Genomic DNA, 17,591 nt, shown 5'->3' on the forward strand with positions numbered 1-17,591 from the left:
CACCTTTAGCACATTTTACACACTGCACCAATGTGTCAGACTAGTTTCTAATGTGTTCATGTTAATGACGTGAGACTTCAATCAAAAGTCATCTGAGCCAGAAGCAAGAGGGCTACCATGGAGCAAAGGTCAACCTCTCGGGAGATAATGGGGAAAAGTTAAAGAAATTGTAATATCTCTTTGGAATAAAGACGTTTCTGAGCTGAATGTAATTGATATCTTTGAGATTGTGGAATCAAAAACTGACAAACTGAATCAGACAATTCACTATAATTGCAACTGTGGCATATAATGGTGTGAAGTCTATGATGCACTGAATATAGTCACATCACTCCACATCCCGATCTGTCCAAAAATGTAATTTTGCACTTGAACAGACATTATTTGTAATTATATAGAGAACGATATAGAAGCAATTGGTGGTCTCTCTTTTCAACGAATAGTTATCATTTGATAGTGGCATTGGAGAGTCAAGGGGAAGTAAATCGGAGCCTGCTTATTGGATGTGGGCTATATTCCAAGTCAGACTGATAGAGGGTTATTTTCTTTTTTAGTGCCCTGATTGCACTCAAAAATTAAGAATGACTGTTTTCTCCCTGCTGTTTCAATCACTGGACTCATTTTCGGGGGGAGGGAAGGACAGCATTAATCCTGGTTGATGGAGCACACTTTGGAAATAGACACAAGAATGCATTTAAATTGGAGTCACTACTCTAAGCTGTCCATTTATTTTCCAATCTCAGCGTCTGATTCCTGTCATTTCATGCTCCCATCCATCAACCACAGCCTGAAGCAACCATTGCAAACACTTTTGGAAGGAATTCTCCTCTGTTCTCAGGTAAACAACTTGGAGTCATTTCTTGCTGCAGTAGCTTGTGTGGCTTTTTTTTATAACTTGAAAGGATTTGAAAGTGCTTGTAATCACTACTGTCAGTTTTGAACTGTTGTGGAGCATTTGGTATTACAGTTATTTCTTGATGAGTGTCCCTTTAGGTTTTCCTGGGAGGAGGAGGTGTAAAGAGAAAAGAGAACTAGAGCTGGAAGGAGAACAAATAGCAGTAGACAGGCACAGCAAGTCATTACCTTCCCAACCACATTTATATGCCCACACCTGCAGTTTTCCAGGGAGCAAGGGCATTTAATGGATTGGGTTCTTAAGAAAATTAGTGACAATGTTGTTTTACATCCTGCAGGAAGAGATGTGACCAAGTATTGTGACTAACTGCATCTGATGCAGTTAAGGCTGCTGTAGCTCTGAACTTCTTTGTACCCGGCACCTTCTGGGGTAAATATGAGTGACATCAATCAATCTGTACTTCACTTGTGTATTGGACAGAAGCCATGATATTAGTGCAAACACTTGGACTTCATATGGCCTTTTGCAAGTAGGACAATTAGAGTTGGAGTTCACATAGATTCCAGGATCCCTTCAAATCCAGAATGTCACTAACTGCACTTATGACACACCTTCCAGCCTATTAAACTAGCCCAATGGTCTTCAGTAATTATAAGTATTTTCACTATATTAATGTGCAGTTCATGTATAACAACCAGCACTTCATCATGTTGGTCGATTCCTTGGAAGCTGTCATGAAAGATCCATACTGTGCCAATAGACACCCCTCCCCTTCTGCTTGCTTCTGCAGAGACAGATAAGGTCTGGTTGCCTAGAGACAAGTTTAACTCCTCCAGATTCTGCTTGCATCTTCTTTTAAGAATTCGGGCTTGGCTGCAATACTTCACTAACAGTCAGTTCCACTGAAGCTGAAATACATAGACCAGCGGTGTTATAAATTTCTGAACAGATTTGGTGACTCTCTACAACTCTCAACTACCCCCAAAAGTATGTTTGCTATATTATGCATAATTTGCTCTACTTTATAAACACTATTGACAGAGGACCTTCAAAATGAATCAGGAGAGAGAAAGGATGAAATAAGTGAGGAAGAAGAAAAGATCCAAAAAATATCTGCAGCTGGTTTAGTTTACATCACTGTTAGAACCATTTTTAAGGTTCTGAGTGAGAGCAGAAAAGAGAGGCATTAAGGGCATCTCTGTCAAAGGATGAAGAGCTATATCGATAGGGATGGAGCTAAGAAAATGGTGAGGGAATGTTGTTTTCACATGAAGGGGTGTGTGTGTGTGTGTGTGTGTGTGTGTGTGTGTGTGTGTGTGTGTGTGTGTGTGTGTGTGTGTGTGTGTGTGTGTGTGTGTGTGTGTGTGTGTGTGTGTGTGTGTGAGAAACTGTGAGTGAAGGGTGATGGATGTTATTCAGGGAGTTTCCAATATTGACTCTGGAACTTGTGGCACCTCATGGCATCTGCTGAAACGTTGACCAGGAAATCTGCTGATTATCACTTACTGACTGCCTCCTCACACTTCTTCCTTCCCCTCCGTCCACATCAATTTATAAATTTGTTCTCCTCCAAGTGGGTCAAGGCATCAAAGGAACACTGACAATGGCAAATGAACGTATCCTAGTTGGGGGACTTCAATGCCCACCAAAGAGAGGGGCTCAGTGGCACCACTAAAGACTGAGGAAGCAGAATCCTGAAGAACATGGCTGTGAGACTGGATCTCCAGTAGGTGGAGAGAGAACCAATTTGACTAATAAACATTCCCAATTACATCCTTATCAATTTACCTGCCACAGGTCCAAACTGTTCAGGGCAGTATCGGTAAAATGACAATTTTGTTTATTTTTGAAAAAAAGTCCCATTTTTATATTGAAGGCAACCTCTCCATCATGGAGGAGAAAGTGACGACTGCAGATGCTGGAGATCAGAGTCGAGAAAAGCACAGCAGGTCAGGCAGTATCCAAGGAGCAGAAGAATCGAGGTTTCGGGCAAAAGCCCTTCATCAGCCTCATTCCTGATGAAGGGCTTTTGCCTGAAATGTTGATTGTCCTGCTCCTCGGATACTGCCTGACCTGCTGCACTTTTCCAGCACCACACTCTCAACATCCTCCCCATCATGCTGTGTGATATTATCTCTGTGATCAATGGGGCAGATTCAGATAACATTTTGCAGCTGAAAACTAGACATTCACACGGCACTGTGAACCATAAGCAGCAACAGAATTGTACTCCTCCACTTGTAACCTCATGGCTAATATAATCTTCACACTACCATGCCTATCAAAACAAAGAAATAACCGTGGTTCAATAAAGTCCACAAGAGAGTATGCTGGGAGAAGCAAAAGGCATGCCTAACAATGCGGTAGTGACTTGCTGAAGCTATAAGACAGGATTATGAATATGTAAATCAGTAGCAGTAGCATGTAATTGATAGAGGTAAGTGATCTCATAACAAATAACTCATTTCAAAATTTGGTAGTCTTGCCAAATTGCTGAAGGGAGGCAGGCAATCAAATGGAAGAAGGAGGAGACTCCACAAACATTCAGATCCTGAATGATGGTGGAGCTCAGCACAAAGCACAACAAAACACATTTTCAACCACACTTAACAAGAAATGCCAAGTGAATGGTCTATCTTGTCTTCTTTTGAGGTCACAGGTATTAGCCTTTAGGCAGATCCAATTCATTCATCTGATTTCAAGAAATGATTGATCACTTTGGAAACAGCCGAAAGCTGTGGGTCGAATGACATCCCACCTATAGTTTTATTCCTGATGAAGGGCTTTTGCCCGAAATGTCAATTTTACTGCTCCTCGGATGCTGCCTGAACTGATGTGCTCTTCCAGCACCACTAATCCAGAATCCCATCTATAGTGCTGAGGCCAAGCCAAGTCAAGCTGCTGCAGTACAACTACAACACTGGCATCAAACCAAACAAATAGACATTTACTCAGCAAAATGCTGAACGCAGAAGTCATGATAAATCCAACCTGACAGATTAAGCAGCCAATTTAATCTCAGTCATTAGCAAGGCTATGGAGGTAGTTGTCAACAGTGCTTACTGTCACATAATCTCCTTACTGATGTTCACTTTGGGTAAACTCAATATATTCTTGCTTCAGACAAAGATGAAAAAGCTAAATTCCTGAGAGTGCCTACCCTTGATATCAAGGTACCATTTGACGGAGTGGGACAAAAAAAAGCCATGGTAAAATAGAAGTCAGTGGGAATTAGCAGAAAGTATTCTCCTGGCTGGAGTCATACTGAGAGGAAAGGAAGATGTTTATAGTTGATAGAGTCACAAGACATCTCGCTGGAGTTTCTTATGGTAATGTCTTAGGCCCAAACATCTTCAAGTGCTTCACTAATGACCTTCCCTCCATTTTAAGGTGAGGAGAGGGGTTGTTTACTGATAATTGCACAATATTTAGCACCATTTACAACTCCTCAGACACTGAAGCAGTCCATGTTTATATGCAGCAAGGCCTGGATAATATCCAGGCTTGAGCTGAAAAATAGAGGAGAAAGTGAGGTCTGCAGATGCTGGAGATCAGAGCTGAAAATGTGTTGCTGGAAAAGCGCAGCAGATCAGGCAGCATCCAAGGAACAGGAGATTTGACGTTTCGGGCATAAGCCTGAAGAAGGGCTTATGCCCAAAACGTCGAATCTCCTGTTCCTTGGATGCTGCCTGACCTGCTGCGCTTGAGCTGAAAAATGACAAGTAACATTTGTGCCACACAAGTACCAGGCAAAGACTATCTCAAACAAGCAAATTTCAAACCATCTCCACTTAATATTAAACAACATTTCTGTAATGGAAATCCCACTATTAACGTGTTGAATATTTCCTTTGATCAGAAACTGAATTAGACCAGCCATATAAGTACAGTGATTATAAGAGCATCTCAAAGACTGGGAATTATGCTGTGAGTATCTTCCCTCCAATAGTCCAAAGTCTATCCATCATTTGCAAGGCACAATTCAAATGTGTGATTGAATATTTGGCACTTATTTGGATGAGTGCATCTCCCAAAAAAAAATCAAGGAACTCCACATTATCCAGGGTAAACCAGCTCACTTAATCAGCATCACATCCAACACTTAAACATTCTTCCCATTGCCACTGGCACAAGTTGCTGCTGTGTGTATCATCTACAAGACATGCTGTCGCAACTTGCTAAGACTCTTATAACAGGACCTTCCAAACCCATCTAGAAGGACATGGTCTGAGGAACGTAGTGTCAATCAAGAACTGGTGTCTCCAACACTTGGCATACTGATTGAACACAATGAGGCTGTTGCTGGTGTAGCATCTTCCTCGATCCCCAGGATGGAGGAGTAACCAGGGGCACAGGTAGCTATTGTTGGCATGGCGATTTCAGCGAGAGAGGGTCAGAGGGGTCAGAAGCAAAGTCAGGGTGCAGGCTCTCAATAGCCAACTTTCACTTCATATCCATACTCTTGAATCAGACTGATATTATTGTACGTTAAGGCATCCCGTAACTCAACCCTCGACCCTGCTTTCCATCCACATAGGCCTTCCTGCATGGTGCACACTTGGGCGGAGATAGGAAAGTGTCAGTATTGATCCTGATGGCAATGCACCAAATTATCTAGGCCTTCTTCATCTTCTTCCTCAACTCACGTGGGCCTGGAAGATTGCACCTTTTATCTGGTTATTATCACATTGCTTTTTGTGGAAGCTGGTCATGCACAGTTTGGTTGCCTGTGCAGTCTCCATGCTGACTAGACTTCAAAATGACAGCACCTTGGGACATCCTGAGGTCAAGGAAGGAGGCAAGTTCTTTCTTTTTTACAATAGCAGAGTGTCCCATTGCCTAGTGCTGAAAGCTACTGTTTTTACAAGTACTGTATTAAATCTATGGTAAAGAATAAATGTGAATAAAAATGTGTCCTTTTTAATCACTATATGGTACCTTTGAATTGGCAGACAATAGTTGACTTTAGCATTATTTTGAGTCATTCCTAGAACTTGTTGTCATCTACTGGATGAGCCATCCATTCTGTGCGATTATTGATTGTACCCATAATATAACACCTCTTTCAATGAAGATTTTTACTTGAGTAAGCATCCTAGTGGATTCCTCCTTTACACTTCACTGGTGTCGATGAATCAATTTGTTTATTCAGTGATCTTCATTTCTGAGATTCTACTGTAAACTCTACAAGTGCCTGCAGGTTCAAATGTACAGGGAGTACACAACTAGCCATGTGAGTATTGTTTAAATATGAGATGTAACTAATACAAGACATTGATATGCATAGCTCACAGTGCCTGCTAATCCTTGGTGAATACTTTAATCTTGATTTAAAAGTAATGCAAGGAGGGCAGCTTAAGCATTGAACTGTGCTGCAAACATCCTGACTAACGCTTTGGTTTGAAATTTATTTTAATTTAAAATATTTTCAAATGTTTTGACATTTTTCAGCATGTCAATAATATCAGAGTCAAATTAAACATTGATGTTTGAAAATTACCCGTTTTTATGCATGTGTATGTGTGATGGGGATTAGCTAAGCATCATATTTAATTGGTTCAGCTTTAAAATGTTCTTTCTGTCTCTTTGTCTCAAACTCTTCTGTAAAGGGAAGGTAATTCCTAGTGGTATTATCACTAGATTGCTAATCCAGAAGCAAAAACAGAAAGTGCTTGAGAAACTCAGCAGGTCTGGCAACATCTGTAGACAGAAACACAGAGTTATTGTTTTGAGTTCAGCGACCCTTCATCAGACCTGAAAATAGCTGAGAAAAGGGATATTTATGCTGATGCTAAGGTGGATGAGGAGGTGTGAATAGAGTATGTGGAGGAGACATGTCCAGCATTTCTAACTCAGGCCTGCTGCAGGGTTCAAGATAGGCTCAATGCAAGCTGGAGGAAGAGCATCTCATTTTCTGTCTAGGTACCTTACAACTGTCAGGGCTCAACTATGAGTTTAACAATTTCAGAACATGTTCACTCCACACCCTGTACTCTCCCTTGATATTCATTACCCTATCACCACACCCCTAGTTCTTGCTTTTTATGTGTTGGTCCCAGCACAGCCAACCCATTTTCAACATTTACGCATCTTGTTAGCACCTTACCTAGCATTTATCTCAACCTCAGTTTATCACCAGCAATCTCTTGGTTTGTCTCTCTCTCTCTGTTTCTTTCTCTGGGCTCTGTTTCCATGCACTCAGTTCACAAACTCTGCCACCACTATCCCCTCACTAGAATCCTTTAGTGAAGAAAACTGCTATCCTTACCTGCTCTGGTGACTCCTGACCCACTGCATTATTATTGATTTTGGACACTTAGAGATGCATTGCTTGGCCAGCAACATCCACATCCCTTGAATGAACAAAGAAAATCTAAATCTCTGCCAACAAATGCCAAAAGCAATGAAACATGCTGTTTTTGCATGATAGAGAAATTAAGGGGCTGTGGAGATAATGCAGGTAGGAGGAGCTGAGATGATGGATAGATCAGCCATGATCTTAATGAATGGTGGATCAGGCTGGATGGGCCAAATGGCCTATTCCTGCTTCTATTATTATAAAACTATGCACAATGTGCCACAGGGGATAGTGTAAGATATGAAACGATAACTTTTCCTGCTGAAGTTTTGTGACGATAAAGATAGTAAGGCAGAGTTTGTTACCTTAGTATGTTCAGCAGCTAACCTTATTGCTTTTCTTATTCACTAAAAATCCTTCTTCCTCCATCCTGAGACTGATTAATTATTCTTGAATTCCCACTGTTAGATCTGTTCCATCCCAGTTCTAAGGAAGTGTCACTCAACCCGAAACGTTAACTCTGATTTCTTTCCACAGATGCTGTCAGACCTGCTGAGCTTTTCCAGCAATTTCTATTTTTATTACAGTTCTGTACATGAAACTAACTACAACAATCAGGACAGTATTTTGTGAAACTCAACTTCGATTGATTAGACATGATGTAATGCAGACTGAACAAAATTACCAATGCTTTTTAGCAACTACACAGATAAAAGAAGCACAGGTGATGAACAGCAAAGTCTCAATGTAGGAGATCAATTGTAGATATTATATTTGTTGTTGAGCAGTGCTAGTGGCTAGCACAGCAGAACACCTACAAATACTAAAGACCAAAATGAATGAATAGTTGAACAGGAATAGCATAACACTATGCTGTTGCAATTAAGATGGCCTCAGACACTATTACTTAGCCTGTATTACTTAGTTCCTTTAGCATATTGACATTATGTTTGATCATCAGAGGTTTTTTTGATGAAATGATGAGAGGTGTTCAGTGAGTACTGTGCTAAGATGAAGAGTCAGTTTAAAAGTCTGGTACTAGCATGTAAATTGGATTCTTCGACTGACTGAACTGGTCCTCACCCTGAATAACTTCTCTTTTCAATCCTCCCACTTCCTCCAAACTAAAGGAGTTGCCATGGACACCCGCATGGGCCCCAGCTATGCCTGTCTCTTTGTAGGATATGTGGAACAGTCCATCTTCCGCAACTACACTGGCACCACCCACCACCTTTTCCTCCGCTACATCAATGACTGTATCGGCGCTGCCTCGTGCTCCCACGAGGAGGTTGAACAGTTCATCAACTTTACTAACACCTTCCATCCCGACCTGAAATTCACCTGGACTGTCTCAGACTCCTCCCTCCCCTTCCTAGAGCTTTCCATCTCTATCTCGGGCGACCGAATCAACACAGACATCTACTATAAACCGACTGACTCCCACAGCTACCAGGACTACACCTCCTCCCACCCTGCCCCCTGCAAAAACTCCATCCCGTATTCCCAATTCCTTCGTCTCCGCCGCATCTGCTCCCAGGAGGACCAGTTCCAACACCGCACAGCCCAGATGGCCTCCTTCTTCAAGGACCGCAGATTCCCCCCAGACGTGATCGACGATGCCCTCCACCGCATCCCCTCCACTTCCCGCTCCTCCGCCCTTGAGCCCCGCTCCTCCAACCGCCACCAAGACAGAACCCCACTGGTTCTCACCTACCACCCCACCAACCTCCGCATACAACGTATCATCCGCCGTCATTTCCGCCACCTCCAAACGGACCCCACCACCAAGGATATATTTCCCTCCCCTCCCCTATCAGTGTTCCGCAAGGACCACTCCCTTCGTGACTCCCTCGTCAGATCCACACCCCCCACCAACCCAACCTCCACCCCCGGCACATTCCTCTGCGACCGCAGGTAATGTGAAACTTGCGCCCACACCTCCACACTCACTTCCCTCCAAGGCCCCAAGGGATCCTTTCATATCCGCCACAAGTTCACCTGTACCTCCACACACATCATCTATTGCATCCGCTGCACCCGATGTGGCCTCCTCTATATTGGGGAGACAGGCCGCTTACTTGCGGAAAGCTTCAGAGAACACCTCTGGGCCACCCGGACCAACCAACCCAACCACCCCGTGGCTCAACACTTTAACTCTTCCTCCCACTCCACCGAGGACATGCAGGTCCTTGGACTCCTCTACCGGCAGAACATAACAACACGACGGCTGGAGGAGGAGCGCCTCATCTTCCGCCTAGGAACCCTCCAACCACAAGGTATGAATTCAGATTTCTCCAGTTTCCTCATTTCCCCTCCCCCCACCTTGTCTCAGTCGGTTCCCTCAACTCAGCACTGCCCTCCTAACCTGCAATCTCCTTACTGACCTCTCCGCCCCCACCCCACTCCGGCCTATCACCCTCACCTTGACCTCCTTCCACCTATCCCACCTCCATCGCCCCTCCCCCAAGTCCCTCCTCCCTACCTTTTATCTTAGCCTGCTTGGCTACTCGCTCTCATTCCTGATGAAGGGCTTATGCTCGAAACATCGAATTCCCTATTCCTGAGATGCTGCCTAACCTGCTGTGCTTTAACCAGCAACACATTTTCAGCTCTAATTCAGGATGACCATAATTTGTATTGACCTGAAGCTTCTGAGTAAAACACTTGTATGTGCAGCACTCAAATGTCAAATACATGCAACTTTCATGAATGGTATAGATGGAGGCTTCTTCTACCCAATTCCACTGATGTTCTGGATTAGACTGACTGATAAGATCAAGATGGACTTTTAGGACAGCTCAGTGACTGAGCGAGAGAGTTCATTTTCTCAGATGCTGCGTTGATAGTTCTAATGGAGAAACCCACATTAGGAAGTGTATTCTGAGCCTGCAGATGGAATGAACCTATTTCTCCCTACCACATTGTTCTCATGCAGCAACTGGCGCTTCTTTGCCTAACTTCATCTGTTCTTCCTATTTCTCTTACAAACTGAGGAAAACCCTTAACAAAACCCTGTAAAGTCTCCAAATGTGTTTTACAAGTCTTCAAACCTGCAGTATCAAGTGAACTAGTGAAAGGTGCTCCATCCCTTTTGGCAGTAAACAGCATGCTTAGCAAAGTATTGTTTACTCCCTTCAACTGATTGATGTTAAGGAAGGTCACAAAATGAAATATTACTTATCAAAATGACATGTAGTTCATTTAATAAGTGCTAATGTCAATTTAATTGCAGATTATTGAGTTTGGATTCTCATGTTTTACTTGGTTTGAAATGCTACATATCTAATTTTCTGACTTATCTCAGAGTTATGCAGAGATTACTCTCATTCTGAGTTCAAATTATTAATTTATGTGAATTCACGCATTTTATAACTTGGAAAAGTTCCACATACATAAATTTCTGTTAACTCCTGGTATTTCTAGAACCTTCTGTGTGAAATAGCCATTTGAATCACTAATTAAATACATATATTCAAGCAATTCAGCACAGTTGCAAAGGTCAGTCAATAGTCGAACACAAATAAAAACAGATAAAGAGTATGAGAGAAACTCAGCAGGTATGGCAGCATCCGTGGAAAAACAAATAAAGTTATTGTTTCTGACATGATTTGACTTCTTCAAAACTGAAGAGGGTTGGAAATTGATGGTCTATTCTGTTAACAAAGGAGGAGGAAGAGCAACTGGAACATGTGGTGAGAGAGCCAAAGTAATTGTAGTAGAGGACAATATAGATAAATAGTAGTAAATAGGTCAGCTTTGTTGAGAGTTAACCAACATAAACAAGCCAATGGAGATGGGTGGGAAGGAAATGTAATCAAAATGGAGGCCAGTGGAGCACTCTGATGTGGTTGAACTCAATGTTGACTCCTGAAGGCTGTAAATCACCGAAGTGGAAATTGAGGTGTTGTTCCTGCAGCCTCTGTTAGATCTCACTAGTGTGCTGTAGCAGGCCTAGAGCAGACACATGAACATGAGAGCAAGATGATTTATTCAGCTGTCAAGTAACTAGGAAGTCAAGGTCATTCTTACGGACAAATGGAATTGTTCTACGCAGTGTTACCCAGTCAGTGTTTGGTCTTACCAATGCAGAGAAGACATTATTGTGAACAGCAATGTCATTCTTCAGTCTTGACTGATCTGCTTCTTTTAAATTTTAGGCTCTTAATGAGTTTCTTATTGGTTATGCTCTTTGTGAGCAGGCAGCCTTTGCTCGCCCTAAACCTCCCTCATTAAACATGGTCACATAGGGGTGGGTCGAGGAAGTAGCCCATCTTTTGTCGCTGGTATTTTCAGGTCCTAATTACCTCCATTCTTACCCTTGATGGAACCTTCAAATAAGCCCTAATTGCTAGACTATATTCTACATCAGCTCTCTCTATATATATTTTATAACAAGAAGTAAAGACTATTATTATAGTCCCAGTGCTGGAAGTGCTTGTTAGCTCATTCACAGTATTCTGAATATTAACATTTGTCAAACTGAATAATTGAAAAGGTCTCGTAACTCTCCAACAAAGTATGGCAAACTCTGTCTCAGGAAATAATGAAGGAAAGGCAGATGAGATATCAGTTGAGAGTAAGTCAACCAGGAGACTAGGGGTAAAGCCCCTTCAATTTAATTTAGAAACATTAGGTTGGTTATTAATAGAAGGTAAATGAGAAAGCTTTAACACATCTTGGCAAATTGGGGAAGTATAATCGTCCTTTCTCGTTTAGAAGCTGGAGCTCATGGATACTAATTCAGGGGTCCTAACTTACGGACTAAAAAATTCTGATGTACCTGTCAAAAATGATTACAGAAGTAAATTGGATAGGGTGCCTAAATGAGTCTAATAAATATATAGCAGGCATGGTAAAATATTAATTTTAATGGTGTTATTTCTGAAGATCAAGGATAAGAGGAAGAGATGGTCATGTTTCTAATTCAGGCTTAACAGCTACACACAGATACTTAGGTTTATTTACGTGAAATTAATAACATCAATATCCACCTCTGATAAAGACCAGTGGAACAGTCAGACTTCCAAATTGTACAGCAGAAGGCTGATTAGTAAGAATGACATTACACTTGTGAAGATTAATCCCTTGTCTTTCAGATGAGAAATTGTGTAAGAACAATTAGTGATAGCAATAACCTAGCACTGGCATTGAATGGTATGTTATGGGGGAAAAGCCTTCAATGATCTCCTCAGTATCAAAATCTGACCAAATCATGTGGGGAGTAGCTTGACAATGGAAGAGGGCAGCAGGAGGGAACATTGACCTCTACCATTTCACATCTCTTTTAAAAAAGAACAGTTCTCAAAAACATACATAATTGGGTCATTGGGAAACAGCTAACAAGGTTAGATATTTTAATTCTACTTTTGTACCAAATCACAAATGTTTCCAAATCTCTTTTCAAAATGCTAAGAAAATACAAAAGTAACTAATGCAATCAGTTACATAAAGTGATGACTTTTGATCAATTTATAATGGTCCCAATCACATAGGATGTCATTTATAAATTTCTCAAGGGCAGTTTCAGTGGTAGGTATGGAAAATAAATTGGTAGGATTCAAACATGGAGTGAATCCAAGGTGGGGATGTGGGAGTCAGAAATACATTTAAGGACTTTAGGGAGGAAAGAGGTGAGGTGAGTCAATATTGTGCAAGGCCAGAGGGGATGAACATGTTTTCTGTTGAGAAATGCAGTGATGGCAATGGATTTGAAGCAGACGATGACAGTACCCGAGCATGGAAAACTGTTCAGTATATCAAAGAAATTGTGAAAGGGAGGGAAACTGGATGGTCAGCAATTTGTTTGGAATAGAATCAGTGAAGTAGGTGTCTGTCTTCAGTAAAAAATCAATCATTCAGAATGTCAACAAATGTCCATACTGGACACCTAACCTTCGGAGTGGTGCTGGAAAACCATAGCAGGTCAGGCAGGATTTTCCTACTCCTTGGATGCTGCCTGATCTCCTGTGCTTTTCCAGCACCTTTCTAATCTAAACCATGATTTCCAGCATATGCAGTCCTCACTTTTGCCTACCAAACCTTTGGATCTGGCCAATCATTATTACCTGACAACCACAAGAAATCTGGTTTTGACTAAACCTATAATCCGATCAGATCAAACATCTTCTCCCTGCAAATCTTTTTCCATTTGGTCCTCTTTTTCTTTAATTAGAGGAGGTAGGAATTTTAGTCATGCCTGGGTTAAGGGCTGAGTACAATCCAGCTTTTAGTTTTTCTTTTCTGATTGAGTATGTTCTTTTATAGCATGATTAAATATTTTTGATGGTCATTTATAAGAGCTCTCACCTTTTCTCTTTGTCAATCAAACCACCAAGTGACGTGAAAAAATATCTTGTTCTGGTGCTGAATCAATTACATTAGACAACTCTAAATTTTGCAACACAAGCTCCCAGTTTGATTTGTATGTACCGAAGGATCTCATTGGGAGCAGCTAGGGCAATGAGACCTAAATTTGCATTTCGTAATCTCACAAGGGTGAGATTGGCATGTGAGGAATTCTAAAGGTATGTGAGGAATAAAAGGATGACTAGGGTAGGAATAGGGCCTGTCAAAGACAGAAGTGGGAAGTTGTGTGTGGACCCTGTGGTGATCGGAGAGGTGCTAAACAAATATTTCTCATCGATTTTCATTCAGGTAAAGAAGAATATTGAAGAGGAGAAGAATGAGATACGAGATATTAGACTAGGAAGGATCAAGGTTAGTAAGGAAGAGGTGTTATCAATTCTAGAAAGAGTGAAAGTAGACAAGTCTCCTGGGCCTGATGGGATTTATGTGAGGATTCTCTGGGAAGCGGCAGAGGACACGTTGGAACCTTTGGCTTTGATATTTGAGACATCTTTGTCTACCAGAGGACTGGAAGATTGCAAATGTTGTGCCCTTGTTCAAGAAGGGCAATAGAGATGACCCAGGTAATTATAGACCAGTGAGTCTTACGTCTGTTGTAGGAAAAGTTATGGAAAGGATTATGAGAGATAGGATTTATATTCATCTTACAGGCAACAATTTGATTGCAGATAGTCGACATGGATTTTTCAAGGGCAAGTCATGTCTCCCAAACCTCACTGAGTTTTTTGAGAAGGTGACCAAGCATGTGGATGAGGGTAGGGCAGTTGACGTGGTGTACATGGACTTTAGTGAAGTCTTTGATAAGATTCCACATGGTAGACTGTTGGAAAAAAATCAGAGGCATGATATTAAGGGTGATTTAGCAGTTTGGATTAGAAACTGGCTTTCTGTAAAAAGGCCGCGAGTGGTGGTTGATGGAAAATATTATGCCTGGAGTCCGGTTACTAGTGGTATGCCACAAGGATCTGTTTTGGGACCACTGCTGTTTGTCATTTTTATAAATGACTTGGATGCAGGCATAGGTGGATGGGTTATTAAGTTTGCAGATGACACTAAAGTTGTTGGAGTAGTGGACAGTGTGGAAGAATGTTGCAGGTTGCAGGGGGACTCAGATAAACTGCAGAATTGGGCTGAGAGGTGGCAAATGGAGTTCAATGTAGATAAATGTGAGGTGATTTACTTTAGGAATAACAGGAAAGCAGATGGGCCAATGGAAAGATTCTTGGTAGTGTACAGTGGATCTTGATGTCTCTGTACATAGATCCCTGAAAGTTACGATCCAGGTTGATAGTGTTGTAAGAAGATATACGATGTGTTAGGTTTTATTGGTAGAGGGATTGAGTTCCGGAGCAGTCACATCATGCTGCAACTATACAAAACACTAGTGCAGTCGCATTTGTAATATTGTGCACAGTTCTGGTCGCCTCATTTCAGGAAGGATGTGGAAGCATTGGAAAAGGTACAGAGGAGATTTACCAGGATGTTATCTGGTCTTATGAGGAACGACTGAGAGAGTTGGGTCTGTTCTCATTGGAAAGAAGAAGACTCAGAAGAGATTTGATTGAGATATACAAGATGATCAGAAGATTAGATAGGGTAGACAGTGAAAGTCCTTTTCATCAGATGATGACGTCAGCTTGTACGAGGGGGCATGACTACAAATTGTGGGGTGATAGATTTAAGACAGATGTCAGAGGCTGTTTTTTTTTCTCAGAGAGTGGTAAGGGTGTCAAATGCCCTGTCTGCCAATGTAGTTAACTCAGCCACATTAGTGGGATTTAAACAATCCTTGGATAAGCACAGGATGATGATGGGATAGTGTAGGGGGATGGGCATATATTAATTCATAGCTCAGCGCAACATCGAGTGTCGAAGGGCCTGTTCTGCACTGTATTGTTCTATGTTCTATATTCTAATAAAAATTCCAAAACCAAGTGCAAACTTCCATGATTTCATAGAATCATAGAATACAGGAGGCCCCTCAGCCCATCTATTCTGAACCATCAAATTTACAATACTACCTGAACTAGTCTCACTTTCCTGCCCGAGGCTCATAGCCTTAAATATAATGACACTTCAACTGTTCATCCAAATATTTTTAAAATGTGAGGTTACCCACTTCAACTGTGGCTATATGGCTATCTGGCAGCAGTAGGACTCCTCAGCCAGAACTTGTCCGCACTGTCGGTTTCTTGTCTTCCTCTTCGCAATTTTTACCTCTTTTCTTCTTACTTCCTCTCCTTGAGACTCACATGAAGATATCACGGACTCCGAGTTTCAGTGTGAACTCCCAGCCTCAGCATGGACTCCCGGCCTCAGTGTGAACTCCCGGCCTCAGTGTGGACTCCCGGCCTCAGTGTGGACTCCCGGCCTCAGTGTGAACTCCTGGCCTCAGTGTGAACTCTTGGCCTCAGTGTGAACTCTTGGCCTCAGTGTGGACTCCCGGCCTCAGCGTGAACTCCTGGCCTCAGTGCGGACTCCCGGCCTCATTGTGGACTCCCAGATTCAGTGTGAACTCCCGGCCTCAGTGTGAACTCCCGGCCTCAGTGTGAACTCCCGGCCTCAGTGTGGACTCCCAGCCTCAGTGTGAACTGCCGGCCTCAGAGTGAACTGCCGGCCTCAGTGGGGACTCCCAGTCTCAGTGTGGACTCCCAGCCTCAGTGTGAACTCTTGGCCTCCTTGTGGACTCCCGGCCTCAGTGTGAACTCCTGGCCTCAGTGTGAACTCTTGGCCTCAGTGTGAACTCTTGGCCTCAGTGTGGACTCCCGGCGTCAGCGTGGACTCCCGGCCTCAGCGTGAACTCCCGGCCTCAGCGTGAACTCTTGGCCTCAGTGTGAACTCTTGGCCTCAGTGTGGACTCCCGGCCTCAGCGTGAACTCCCGGCCTCAGTGCGGACTCCCGGCCTCATTGTGGACTCCCAGATTCAGTATGAACTCCCGGCCTCAGTGTGAACTGCCAGCCTCAGTGCAGACTCCCAGCCTCATTGTGGACTCCCAGATTCAGTGTGAACTCCCAGTCTCAGTGTGGGCTCCCGGCCTCAGTGTGAACTCTTGGTCTCCTTGTGGACTCCCGGCCTCAGTGTGAACTCCTGGCCTCAGTGTGAACTCTTGGCCTCAGTGTGGACTCCCGGCCTCAGCGTGAACTCTTGGCCTCAGCGTGAACTCCCGGCCTCAATGCGGACTCCCGGCCTCATTGTGGACTCTCAGATTCAGTGTGAACTCCCAGTCTCAGTGTGGACTCCCGGCCTCAGCGTGAACTCCCGGCCTCAGTGCAGACTCCCGGCCTCATTGTGGACTCCCAGATTCAGTGTGAACTCCCGGCCTCAGTGTGAACTGCCGGCCTCAGTGCGGACTCCCAGCCTCATTGTTGACTCCCAGATTCAGTGTGAACTCCCAGTCTCAGTGTGGACTCCCGGCCTCAGTGTGAACTCTTGGTCTCCTTGTGGACTCCCGGCCTCAGTGTGAACTCCTGGCCTCAGTGTGAACTCTTGGCCTCAGTGTGAACTCTTGGCCTCAGTGTGGATTCCCGGCCTCAGCGTGGACTCCCGGCCTCAGCGTGGACTCCCCGCCTCAGCGTGGACTCCCGGCCTCAGCGTGAACTCCCGGCCTCAGTGCGGACTCCCGGCCTCATTGTGGACTCCCAGATTCAGTGTGAACTCCCGGCCTCAGTGTGAACTCCCAGCCTTAGTGTGAATTCCCGGCCTCAGTGTGAACTCCCGGCCTCAGTGTGAACTCTTGGCCTCCTTGTGGACTCCCAGCCTCAGTGTGGACTCCTGGCCTCAGTGTGAACTGCCGGCCTCAGTGTGAACTGCCGGCCTCAGTGCGGACTCCCAGCCTCATTGTGGACTCCCGGCCTCAGTGTGAACTCTTGGTCTCCTTGTGGACTCCCGGCCTCAGTGTGAACTCCTGGCCTCAGTGTGAACTCTTGGCCTCAGTGTGAACTCTTGGCCTCAGTGTGGATTCCCGGCCTCAGCGTGGACTCCCGGCCTCAGCGTGGACTCCCCGCCTCAGCGTGGACTCCCGGCCTCAGCGTGAACTCCCGGCCTCAGTGCGGACTCCCGGCCTCATTGTG

Source organism: Hemiscyllium ocellatum, chromosome 4 (assembly GCF_020745735.1).
Source record: "Hemiscyllium ocellatum isolate sHemOce1 chromosome 4, sHemOce1.pat.X.cur, whole genome shotgun sequence".
Taxonomy (NCBI): domain Eukaryota; kingdom Metazoa; phylum Chordata; class Chondrichthyes; order Orectolobiformes; family Hemiscylliidae; genus Hemiscyllium; species Hemiscyllium ocellatum.